Here is a 12679-nt window from a genome sequence, read left to right on the forward strand (position 1 = left end):
CATAGCTAAGAGCATGCTCTCTGGTACCCAGGGCCTGCTATCTACACTCGTTATTATCTCAGTTACCTTATCTGAGAAAAACGTGAGTGATAATCATACCTACCCATCTCAGGGGATTGTTGTTAGAACTACGTGGACTTCATGCAAAAATTGCAGCATGCATAGGACATAATAAATACTTGATAAGAGTTAGTTGCTATATGTTTCTTCCTCTTCTTCTTATTAAAACAAAATCTTAACTATGAATGGGAAAATTCCAAAGTCTGAGGTCCTGGAGGTTAGAACTTCAACATACAAATTTGTAGAGACACAATTCAACTCATAGCAGTAATTATAACTAAATAAAATTGTTTATTAAAAAAACAACAACTACCAAAGCAGTTCAACTCAAATTCAACCATCAGTTTTATCATCAACTTTATGTAAGAGTTGAACGTCTTCCCTTTTTTCTAAAACTAAGTCACCTCTTAAAGTGTGAATATGGTCCTGACCCCCACCTCCCTCTCCCTCTCTCTCTCTCTCTCTCACTCTCACACTTTCACTTTTGGAGTTTAGACTACCCCGTGTTGTGGGTGATTCAGTTCTCTTATCCTTTTTCTCTCCTCTCACTTTTAACTCGTGAAATTTCTCCCGCTCTTTCTTTCTTAGAATGTGCTGAGATACTATGTGGCCTTCACCTGGCCACTGAGAAGACATCGTTTATACATCAAAACTGCCCTGTTTTTCTCTCGTTAGTTCCACATACTTTAAAGGGGTACTGCTTGGCACCAACATGATCATAAGCACAAACACAGACACTGGCACTCGATGGCATTTTTCTTCACTCAGTTATAAGGATGTCATTCAAATGATTCAGAATATGCTTATCTTAATTTTTCAGATTATTGAAACTTAAACAAATATAAATTTCTTATAGCAACCTAGCAGACTCCTGAGAGCATATCCACAAAATTCTGGGAGGCCTGAGGATCTCCGTCATAGTTACACCACTACTAGAGAAGGATTCCTGATCTAAAAATCACAAGAACTAGATTTTAGGCTTCATGCTCCTATTAACCAGCAGTATGACCTTGGATAAGGATTTAAATCCACCCAAACTTCACAGACACTCTGAAGTACATGGAAACCTCAGTGTTCTTGAGACTTGAATTTGCTCATCTGTAAAATGAAAGGGTTGAGCCAGATTATCTCTAAGGTTCTTTTCAGTCCTCAAATCCTGAGATACTGCTGAACTGCATTGCAATATAGCCTCGCTTCCAGTGACCGGTCTAAGTCACCATTTATTTCTCGCACATCTCTCTGCAGCCTTCTCTTCTCACAAAGTCACAAAACTCAAAAACTAAGTCCCTTTTCAGGAACATGGTTGTTGTGCAGTACAGGGTTTGGACAGGATACAGACTTGAGGGTACAAAGTGAATCAAATTTCAGAGAATAAGGATTTCAGCAGATAATGAGTCTAGTAGGTGAGGACCTAACTATTCATGAAAATGGAATAGGGGCAATGTTTTACTCAGAAGAGACTGTTAATGTGCTCAGAGCTAGAGTGTGAGCATCTCTATTATAAAAATAAAGTGAAGTGCAGGCAGAATGCAGACACACTTGACAGAGGAAGGTTGGGTAAAATGGAGGGAAATTCTGTGAGCAGGATGTGTATAAACCAGTGGTGTCTATGCTGCCTGCCAATCTTTCCTTTATAGCCTGGGAGGCCCTTAGGACTAAAAGTAAATGTGGATATTAAACTTATGATAATAGAGGCACTGAATTCCAGTGCAGTAGTCTCTAAGCATTTTCTTACAAGGAAAGGTTCTGAACTTCCTAAAGTTTTATGGTAACTGAAAGAAGAAGCAGTACAAGCTGCTGCTGGGGCAGCTGACAAGTTTCCTCTCCCTGCTTTGTCTCTGGGACCCTGGGGAAGGCAGTGTGGTGACGTCAGTCAGGATAAGGAGTCAAGTCCTCCCTCCTCCCTTATCAGACTTGTTACGTGGACTAAGCAAGATGAAAGCCAACAGTAGGAGAGATTGCTATGCTTCTAATATATGTTGCTCTATTTGTAATGCAGCACATTGTAACATTTTCTCTACTGTTAGACACTAACCTTGTCTACCTTCGCTGGTTTCCCCTGGTGTTCGGTGTTGCTATGTATCTGAGTTCTTGCCAAAAGAACAGAGGTGGAGGTGATGTGAACGATTTCTTAGGTTGGCCCATAAAGTTTCCCCACATGGTCCTTTCTTTTGTCTTTCTTTCCCCATCCTCTTTGTGAATGGAAAGGAATCTGCAGAAACAGAGGAAGAAGAATCAAAAGATGGAAGCAGCCTGGGCCGTGAATGACCAAGTGGAAGCCACCCAGCCAGAAACATACTCTTACATGAGTGTGAAATAAACCTACCCTATTTAAGCCCCTAGGGTTCTTTGGTTTATTTGTCCCAGCAGCTAGCAGTATATTAACTAATACATTAATATTTAGTGAATGCTTGCTATATGCTAGGCACATACATATCTCTTTAATCCTCAGAAACCCTACAATACAGATGCAATTACAGACACATTCACACAGCTACATTGAGCTGGAATAGAAACTTTGGTAACACAAATAAGGAACTCCAGCTTGTAACTATTATAGTATATGGCCTCTTTCAATATGAGAAACATTACCAAGTGTATTACCTGGCACAGAGTAAATAATTTATGTTAATTTATGTTAGCTATTATCATACAGGCAAAAGAGAAATCAGAGAGCAAATAATTGAAAACAAACTTATCAACTAAAATCTTTACAGTAAAAAAGCAAATAACGTAAGTAAACCTTTATTTTTCAGTAAGGCCTGGCAGTCTAAAAATAAGTACTAATGAATATAGAAAAAAAATGGAATATGTTAAATTGATAATCCAAGCTATAGTTTATTCATCTATAGTTCAATAACCAAAATGGCCATTTCTAATAAGTATGTTTACTATAACATATGTTTTAGTGAATAATTGATAAAGGCCTTATTTCTCAGCAACAGAAGATTGGTAGAATTATACAGCCATAAAGCATTATAATTTCAAACAATTTTTAATGATATAAAGAAAATGCTCAAGATACAATGTGTTCTGTTTAAAAGACATTATTTTATTAATTGATTCAATTCGTTTGTTCAAAAGCTGTTTACTCAGTACCTATTGCATGCTGGGTGCGGGGCTAGGAGCTGGCCATCTTGTCTCTGCCTTCAAACAGTATATAGTCTATTTTTTTGGTATAGGCTTTGTCCACAGACTGCCACAATTTCCAGGGCTTAGTTTTCTTATGTATAAAATAAGGAGGTTGGATTAGATGACGTCAAGGGCTATGCAGCAATCAAGTTCTATGAGTGGAAACAGGATTCCTGATCCAGCCCAGCATAAGGGCATTACTGGTGTATCTGCAAGGTTATCACCCAATGAAAATTGCAATAGTACTATAAACTTCCTAATGTGAGTTATTTAGAACCATGAACCACCTTGGTTTGACCCAGATTGAGGGTCTTCCTGAAAATGTGAAACTTTCAGGACTCAATCCTGGAGAATTCTAGGCAGATCAAGACAGTTGGTCACCTAAGTTCCATGTCAAATGATCAATTTAAATGCTAAAGTAATTTAATTAATAATTATTAATAATTTATTAATACTTTTTTGTGTTGTAATGATTTCATATGCAGAACAAAACTGAAAGAACAGGAACTATGTATATACAGTAAAACCACTCAATTGTTAAAAACCTTTAGAGAAATAACACATTTGGCATGAAAGTTAACGATGATCACAACAATCACCAAATTGTGAGCTGCACAGTCATCATCCTCTAGGAGCTTGGTGATGATTATGTTAAAGCTATAGTGTTAATTCAGAGGCTGGAAAGAACACTGGCTACCAGCGCTCTATTAATATTTCAATTAGAGAGAGGTATTTTCAACTTTAAGAAATTGTGGCTTAGAATGGCATATTATAATTTTGTTCTCAAAATATAGATGTCCTTTTAAAGATTATTCTAATATGATCATCCTCTAAAGTTTCATCTTCTTTTTTATCCCCTCATTTACCACATAGACCAGTACAATTAGGCTAATACCAATTAAAATGTTTCTTCAAACTGAAGTTAAAGAACCTCAGGGGGTTGGTGGGGGAACCCAGAGGGATTTGCAGTGTCTCAACACGGCCAGCTCCAGGGGCAAGAACTCCTCCCTACATCAACAGTAAGACCTGGCTCTCCTGGGAACCCTGGGGGCTTTCTATCCACTTACTTCCATTCTCCACTAAAGCTTCCAAGGTCCCCAATGTATGAAATAAATAAATATTTACTAATATACTTAGGACCCCAGGACTGTGTGAGCTCACTAGGAGTGACTGAGTGTTTCCTCTTCATTCACCCCAACGACAAGGGGCTTTTAAGTGTTGGTTGATAAAATAATCCTGAAACCCCTTTGCAGAGTTACAAATTGGCAGTTTCTGAAATTTGGACCCATTAGCCATGTAGGCAATTCATCAAATTTCCAGTAGCAGAATCAAAATTCAGATTCCTTTGTAAATGCTCTGCCTCCATTTGTTCTATTCTGTCCTGTAGCAATCTTTTCAACACGTCGCAATCCTCATCCTCCCCCCACCTCCCTCCCAGGCTGCCTCCCTAACTCTGGCATATACATTTCTTCCTCATGATAATGCTCCTTCTATCAGGAGCCACATATATGCAGTGGTCAAGTGGAAACAGGCAGAGCTTCCTTTCTCATTCTTGCCTTGGGGAAGAGGGAAATTAGTTTAAATAAATGATATGGTGATTTAAAAAGAAATGAACAGGGGGGAGACAGAGTCTGTTTCTCTCACTGGGGCTGCTAGTGCTTTTAAGATATTCTGTCACCTGTGTCAGTTCTGTGACATAATCATCCCACCTGTCTGACTTGATGTGTTGCTTTAGTCTTCACTACCTGGCTAATAATACTGAGTGTTTCCATGTGTTGAATGCTTACTATATACCAAGAATTGCATCAAGCCTTTTACAGGCTTACTCTTACTTAACCAGCATAACCCTGTGGGATAGGAACTGTTATTAACTTCACTTTATAGCCAAGGAAACTAAGGCTTAAAGAAGTAAAGTGACTTGCCCCAAAGGGACACAGCTCATAAATTGCAGTGCTGGAATTTAAAGCAGTGTCAGCCTGGTTTCAAAGCTCATGCACTAATGCCTGACTTGTTTTCTTCTTAGCTGGGCTTCACACCATTCTCATGAAGTCTCTTCCAAAACCTGGAGGCTATTAGACACCTTGACTCCTAGAAAGAGTAACTCCCCATCACCTTTAATTGCTTCAACTGCCCCCAAGGACCTACTTCTGTAAAGCCTCACCATGTGGGGTACAACATCATCTCCTTTCCACCCCAAGATGGACAGTCCCCAAAACCTAAAGAAACCTGTCTTCTACCTCTCTTGATCGCTCAAGTTCTGTATTTTCCACCAGAGATCCAAGCTACATATAATCATCATGAGAAAGTGGGAAAGAGACAGAAGCATGACTCTTGGGAAAGGTTCTAGACTTGACTTGCTTTGAAAGTTTTAAAATCTTTATAGGTAGCTCCCTCCCACCCTATTGTAATGGGCCTTTTTTGTATAGCTGTTCTTCTACTCTTCACCTCCCTTCTTCCCTGAATCATAATACCTTCTTTCCCCAGAGCCTTCTAAGGCACACCATGTTTCACTGGTATCTGAATGACAGTTTCAGGATAACATAAAATAAATGGACATATGAGAGCATCAAGTATTTATCAGACATTTATGAAATACACCAGGAATGCTATAGAAATCAAGACATAAGACTGTTGTTGTTAAATTTATACTATGTCCTTATAAGAATTCAAAAGACGATTCTGTATTAATGTATCTTTCCAAATTCCCCAGAAGTTCTAAGCTTGGACGTCATAAGGAAATGCCACCACATACCTTTGCCTGAAGTTGCTCGGCACTGAGGTTAATAATGCTCTAGCTTAAAGCAGATCCCCCAACAATTACAAAGAGCTTCTCTGGAGCCTGGCTCTAAACTAGCCGCTTAGAAGCTGAAACTCAGGTTCATGTACAGTTTCCAAAAGCCCATTTCCACCTTGCTCTCTGACACTTCCCCATTTCAAAAAGGCTGCATTCTCAATCTTCTGCTTCTTTGAGCACAACTTTCACACCTAACACATCACAAAGCTGTAATTACAAAGTTTCAGAAACCTTTTCTGAAAGCCTCCCTAAACCGGAAGCTGCTTTGCCATTCAAGTGTCTGAACACTTTCTTCCCGCTCCAAGGGCACAGACCAATTCCACAGCCACGCGTGTGTGTGCACACCCAGGCATGTACACCTAGGCATGTATACCCAGCCCAAGGAATCACCATTCAATTTAAGACGAAGGGTCAGATTTCATACTGAGACTCGGCTCTCTCCCAGAGTGCATTTTGTCTGCTTCTCAGTCCCTAAATCCAAGTTCTACGCTGCGCAGAGATCTGGCCCCATTGTGCCTAGCTGGCCTTCTAGCATGGGCATTTTTTTTTTTTTTTGGTATGTCTTTTGCTAAGAAAAGGCAATGTGCTTTGCCTCCCTAACCCAGCCGCAGCCTGTCGTCCCCCAGACAAAAAGCGGCGGCCCAATGCTCCCTGCAGCGGCTGCGGCGGCGACGCAGGGCGGCCGACCCACCCGAGACCCGCGGCGCTACGCCTTTGTTGGGCCGGCTACAGATGGTGCCCCAGCACGGGGCTGAGCCGGGGGCGGGTGTGGGGGGCGGGAGGACGAGAGTGGGAGGCCGGGAAGGGGGTCGGGCGGGAGGGGAGGAGACCGCGGAGCAGCCAATCGGCTGGCAGCCCATCAGCTGACCGCTTTTGCTTACACCAGGTGCACGCTGGCTGCGGGGAGCACAAAGCGGGGCGCACCGAGGGCGCCGGCAGCCAGCCGGGGAGCTAGGCGAGGCCCGCGCGCCCGCGCCTGCAGCGCCCTCCGGGCGGGGAGAGGAGCCGGCGGCGTCAGCGCGGACGGCGGCATCCGCGCGGTAACATCCCTAGGCGCCCCGGGCGCCTTCCTCCGGACCTGGAAGCTCGCTGCCCCGCCCTCTGCACCCCACTTCTACCCTTTTTTCCAGTCCTGCCTCCGACAGCCGGATTGAGCCCAGGCCCGCTCAGCAGCTGTTGCTCGTGTCGCTGCCTCGCTTCCCGTCTTGGTGCTCTGCCGGGAGCCCCCCAAGGAGCCAGTGCCAGAGTGTTGGGAAGGAGGCGCCGCTCAGCCGGTCCTCCTCCTCCTTCTCTTCCTCCTGCCGCCGCCGCCGGTGCCTGGTCCGTGCGCACCCCGACACTCCCGCCAGCCGGGCCTCGGGGTAAGTGCGCTCGCCCAGCGGGGCGACGGCGGGGGGCGTGGGCAGCGGCGAGGGGAAGTCGAGGCAAACTTGGCGGCGTGGCGGGCCCAAGAAGGGTCTGGGGAACCGTGGGACAAGATCGCGGGCCTCTGAGGTACGAGGGGGCGCGGCTCATGGAGCTGGGGAAAATGACGAAGTCGGGGAAACCGGAATCTAGTAACCTTACGGGAAAAAAAAATCACAGGGGTCGGGCAGAACGATAGTTTGGAAGGAAGGCCGGACAGAAATGGGCAAAAGGCAATGGCTGGAGGAGAGCCTGCTAGACTGAAGGGACCGACGCGGGGGAGGGTGATGCCGGGGGATCCGGAGGAAAGAGGGTTGCTGGGATGTGAGCCCGAGTCGGAGAAGAGCGCGGAAAGGGGCCTGAGGAGTTGGAAAGAGGACTGGGAGAGGGGGGAAGAAGGTAGCAAGCTGTGGGAAGAGAAAAGAGGAAGGATGTCTTGGAGGTGGCCTTGTCAGTAAAGAAAGGGGCCAGGGGTGTAATTCGCAAAGCACTGAGTGTATTGAAGTCCGAGCATTCAGAAGAATCTACTCAACCGTCGCGTGGTCTAAGTGGGGGAAAGACCTCACCCTTCACGTTTTGAGCCCAGAAGCGGTGGCAGCCCCAGGAGGCTTTCAGCCAGGGATGCTGAAACGTCAGGGAAGCCTCGGTCCGCTCCAGGCATGGTGGAGCCGGTGCTGGGTTCCCCGCGCGGCCGGGGTCGATAATGAGGAAAGTTTGCCAGCGAGTGTCCTTTGTGCTGCGTGGAGAGGGGTGTGGGCAGCCGCCGACTCCGCACTTCCCAGGGCGCTGCCGCGACTGCCACCATGGAGGGGAGTCCCTGTCTGGTAGACCCAGGTAGGGTGAAAAGATCAAGTAGCTGGAGGGGCGCTGAGCACCCGGGACTGGTGGGAAAACCCGTCCCAGGACGGATGTGAGGGAGCTGGCATGACACTTGCAGTGGGAGGTTCGGGAGGTGGTACCTGCTCTGGGGAGAGGGGGACCTTGCCTGCTGGGTTCACCGCCCCAGCCACAGGCAATGAATGCATGAATGAATGACCCGGTGTGAATAGTTTTGAGGCTTTCGAACCACACAGGCAAAGGCCGAGAGTCCAGGAAAATGACCTTTCTCTAAATCTCATGCCACTTTGAGCACTAACATTTTCATTCCCAGACCTAGATAATAGGGGAAAAGTGGAATTCAGTGAGGGAACAGGTACTGCTGACTTGGGCTTTTGCTTGTAGGATTTTTTTTTTAAGATATATATATCATATATATATATCTTATATATATATATATATATATATATATATATATATAAGATATATATATATATATATATATATATAAGATATATATATATATATATATATATATATATTTGCAATTTGCTTTGCCACGATGGTCTGAAGGATCAGTATTACTGGAATATGCCCGTTACTTCATTTTTAAGAGCTAGGACTAGAGGAGTGGAAAGTTCAGGAAGGTACTTTGATCAGTGTTAAGTCCTAGAGTGAAAGTGGTGTTGTTGGCTCCAGGGCCACGTGTGTCCCAAAGTCTCTGATTTGCATGCAAATGTGAGCGAATCCTGGCAGATGTCTGGCCTCATCCATTCACATGAAGGAATTTGAAAAGACAAGGAGTCTTTAGTTAACAATAGACCTTAAGAAAATGGAATAAAGGCACAGTGTGAGTTTTTCTGTTTGGAAATTCCAAGTCTTGCTGACACCTTTATTCAAGAGCCAAATTCTCTGAGTGCTTTTGTACTGAAAGCGCCAAGTACTGCTTGCTCTTTACCTGGCTGTGTGTCTTTGTGCAATATTCAAGCCGGATGTTCTGAGCTAGTGAGGAGAATGGTTATATGAAGCAGACAGTAACTTAATTCCACTTTTGGTTGTTTAAAGTAATTTCTGAATTGACCCCTCAACTTTTAGAGTTTCTTCTCTCTCTCTTTTTTTTATGGAATCTCATCTCCTGCTTACATTTGCTCTCCATCCTCAGAGATACACACTAGAGGAGAAGATATTTGTAGCTGACTATAGGAAGATCTCACTAGCAAGTCCATAGCCCAATCAAAATTGTTTTAGTAACAGGCCCCAAACTTGTAGAACTGCAGGTGATGAAACCATCACGTTCCTAGTCACCTGAGGGGTTTTTGGGTCACAGGACAGAACAGCGGATGGGGAGGCAGTCTTGCCATGGACGCCCAAATAGGGAACTTTCTGCCTTGTCTAATAGTAGCTAATACACAGCTGCACTGCTCACCTCCTGGCCTTGTGCAACCGCTGAACAAAAGGCAGGCAGTGTGGGCCGCACGTGAGCCCCTGGGATTATACCTACTGACAAGCCAGCCCAGTGGCCTCTTCTTTTGTCAGCCCCAAACACTGTCGAAGGGAAAAAGAGCCTATTCACTGAACAGCGTTTGCCCCTGTATTCTATATATTCACTGAAAGGGACATTAAAATACAACCAAAAAAAAAAAAAAAAGAACATTGTTTTGAGGCTCAGTGTGGGGGGGTTGGGGGATGGGTAACAGATGTTAGCCTGCTATTTTACATGTTTCCTTAAGTTATTTTTGCTGGTTCAGTGGCTTTTTACACATAAGGCAGTATTTTCCCAGGAGGGGAAAAAGGTATTGAGTCAAATTTAAGTAAGAAAATGGTATAGCCAAGATTACATTTTCTGTCTTAGAGCTATCCAGAAGTCAGAAAGTAACAAATCATTATAATAAACTCTTACATGACTTAAGCCCAGGATTCTGTCTTTATTATAGACTTGAGGGCTAACTATAAAATGCAGTTGACATTTTAAAACTAGGCAATAAGCCATTTTATTGTGAAGTTATCATCTAGATATTTTTGAAACAACATGGTAACTTTAAAATGACCAAAGCCTCACATTGAGAATTTATCTCTGGCTATTATCCTGCCTGTGTGAAGTCTTTATTCTGCAAGTCTAATGAAAGGGAAGATAGGGCCCCTTCCTTGGTAAATAAAAGTAATAAAGTACTTGTTATTAGAAAAGGATCATTCTGCTAAATAAAATCTTAGACCAGATCCAACTGTGGACTCTGGTTCTGAACAATAACATAGGTAGTTCTGGGCAGTGTCTGAAATTCCCGAAAAGCAAGGGAAAAGCCAACCACTGATCTCTCTCTGGTTAGACCCAGCTAAGGCGAGCTTCTTGACCTGAACTGTTAGAACAATTAGCACATATTCTAAAGCAGTGAGACTCATGGGGACAAACCCAGCAGGTACTAAAGAGAACCTGCCTCTACAGAATTATATTGCTACTTCCCAAGCCAGTTGGTGATAAATAAACAGAATGGTGGGCCTTTTATGCCACCATAAATAAGCCATAAGCCATGAATAAAATATGGTAAATTATAGGACTTGGGTGTCATTTTTTACTAGACTTTCATAATGCTTTCTTATAATTTATTTTTAGGCTACAAAATAATAGTTCTTTGAATGATTCACTTGTGCACTAATGTAAGGTTGCTCAAATTTTGTATTTAGTTTTAAAAAATTATTATGCTGAACATCTATTTTGGGTTAAGGCAATCTGGAGATAAAGCAAATTCTGTTTTAGAATTGTAATCGTATTTTGGTTTCTGGGAACAATGGAAGTATCTTTAACTCATGAATAGAGCTTTGATTAATATTTTATTCAAGATGAAATTATAATTATATAGATGAAGTAAGGAAAACATGTATTCTCTCTTGCCTTAAAGTGCAGAATAGAGTCAAAAGTTAAACCTTATAAGTAATATTCAGTACTTGAGTGACTGAGGAAACCATTCGTTCTACAAATCTTCTTAAATGAAGTTTGCTTTTTAAATTTTCTGGTTTTAGTATAGTACCATTCACCTACTTTATGGATACACCAGTGGATGTAGGTAGCATCCATGTCTCAAAACATAGCAAAATGTATAATAAGTGGTTTACTGACATTACAATTACAATACATGAGAAGATAATATAGTATATATTTCCAGACTTCATGGACACCCTATAGACGTGTTAAGCATACTATTTAATAATTAAAATATATGCCATTTTATGTGATAGTGTTTTTTTAAAGAAACAATATGCAGGCTTACATATTATTTTTTTACTTCTTGAATGTTTTCAAAAGGTCTAACAAAGGTAGGATATTAGCAGTTTTATCAGTTACTAGGTTGTTAAGTAAGCTATCTAGTCATACTCAGGTGATCCTAGGTCAGTTTCTTAATCCCACCAACCCTCAGTTTCCTCATCTGTATCAGGACCTGCTTGGGGGAGTAGGGCTGGAAGGACCAATGACCATAATCAATGAGACTGCTAAAAGGTTTGTGGAAGCTTTGCCCCCAATACCATAACTAACACAAAGACTGAACTTGAATGGAACTATTGTACTTAACACACTGCAAATCATCCCCAAGAGGCAAAGAAACTCGGCTTAAACTTGCAGTGACACACACTGGCAGTCCGTCAACTCTGACTTGGCATCCTCCAAGGATGCTGCTGCCTTTACTTACAACATTTAGTTCTAAAAACTGTGGAGTAAAAACTGCTTTTACGGTGGCTTGTTGCCTTCCGTGTACACTCTTCATAGCTCAGAGGTTGAAATGTTACTTGAAAGCTCTGATTAATATAAATGAGTTGTAATTTTCTGACCCAGGCCATCCTGGCTCACATCTATTATGCCACTGGCAGACATGTGGACTCCACAGCTGTCCCCTCATTTGTGTATGAAACAGGCACACTGGTGGCATTTTCTGGTTACCATAGTTACATTAACAATATACGTGTGACATGACATCCTTCCACTTGAAAGGTTTTTGGGGCAAATATTATGGAGACCTGGGAGTAAAGGACAACTATGTAAAGTCTGAGGAATAAGTGAGTTAATCTGTTATCATTTTTTGGAGCCACCATTTCAGTCATGGGAGGAGAGCCATCCTACAGTGCGGTCCAGGAACAGGCGAATGCAAGCCTTTGACTAACAAAGATTTCCAAGGGAAGCATTTACAACAATGCCTTACCTCTACAGGACAATGTCCGTTAGGTCTTCATTTCAAAATATTTGCTCCTCTTATTTATGACTGCCCTTTGTGCAGTTATGTATCAGCGCGGTCATTTTTGATTCATACAGGGAAAAGGACCACACCAGTAGTAGCATCCATCTCAGTAAGACCTAGGAGACAAAAAATCAGTTTGCACTATGAAGCAGTGAGCACAAAGAGAGAATCTTCATTTAGGAAAACTAAAAAAGCTTTACAAAGAAAGAAAGGTTGCTTAATTGGTTTCATGCCTATAATTTTCCCCTCT

General features: G+C 42.8%; 1 protein-coding gene and 1 long non-coding RNA gene across 3 annotated transcripts in view; one reads left to right on the forward strand and one right to left on the reverse strand.

Annotated features, from left to right (window-relative positions):
* Positions 1-2184: 2184 nt before the first annotated feature.
* LOC140686806 (uncharacterized) overlaps positions 2185-12679 on the reverse strand; it is a 100863-nt gene continuing 90368 nt past the window's right edge. The window contains exons 2-3 of the long non-coding RNA XR_012060752.1: positions 12394-12545; positions 2185-2272 (exon numbers count right to left, since the gene is read on the reverse strand). This is a non-coding gene — a long non-coding RNA (uncharacterized lncRNA). The remainder of the gene's footprint in view (positions 2273-12393; positions 12546-12679) is intronic.
* The window catches only part of LRRN1 (leucine rich repeat neuronal 1), a 36401-nt gene continuing 30612 nt past the window's right edge, over positions 6891-12679 (forward strand). Inside the window, exon 1 of one of the 2 annotated variants that reach the window (XM_006196510.4) lies at positions 6891-7347. The gene's annotated coding sequence lies outside the window, so the exon portion shown is untranslated. Of the gene's footprint in view, positions 7348-7389; positions 7481-12679 lie in introns of those variants that run through there. The other variant, XM_015237039.3, reaches the window with a different exon arrangement.

This window comes from Vicugna pacos, chromosome 17 (genome assembly GCF_048564905.1).
Source record: "Vicugna pacos chromosome 17, VicPac4, whole genome shotgun sequence".
NCBI lineage: Eukaryota > Metazoa > Chordata > Mammalia > Artiodactyla > Camelidae > Vicugna > Vicugna pacos.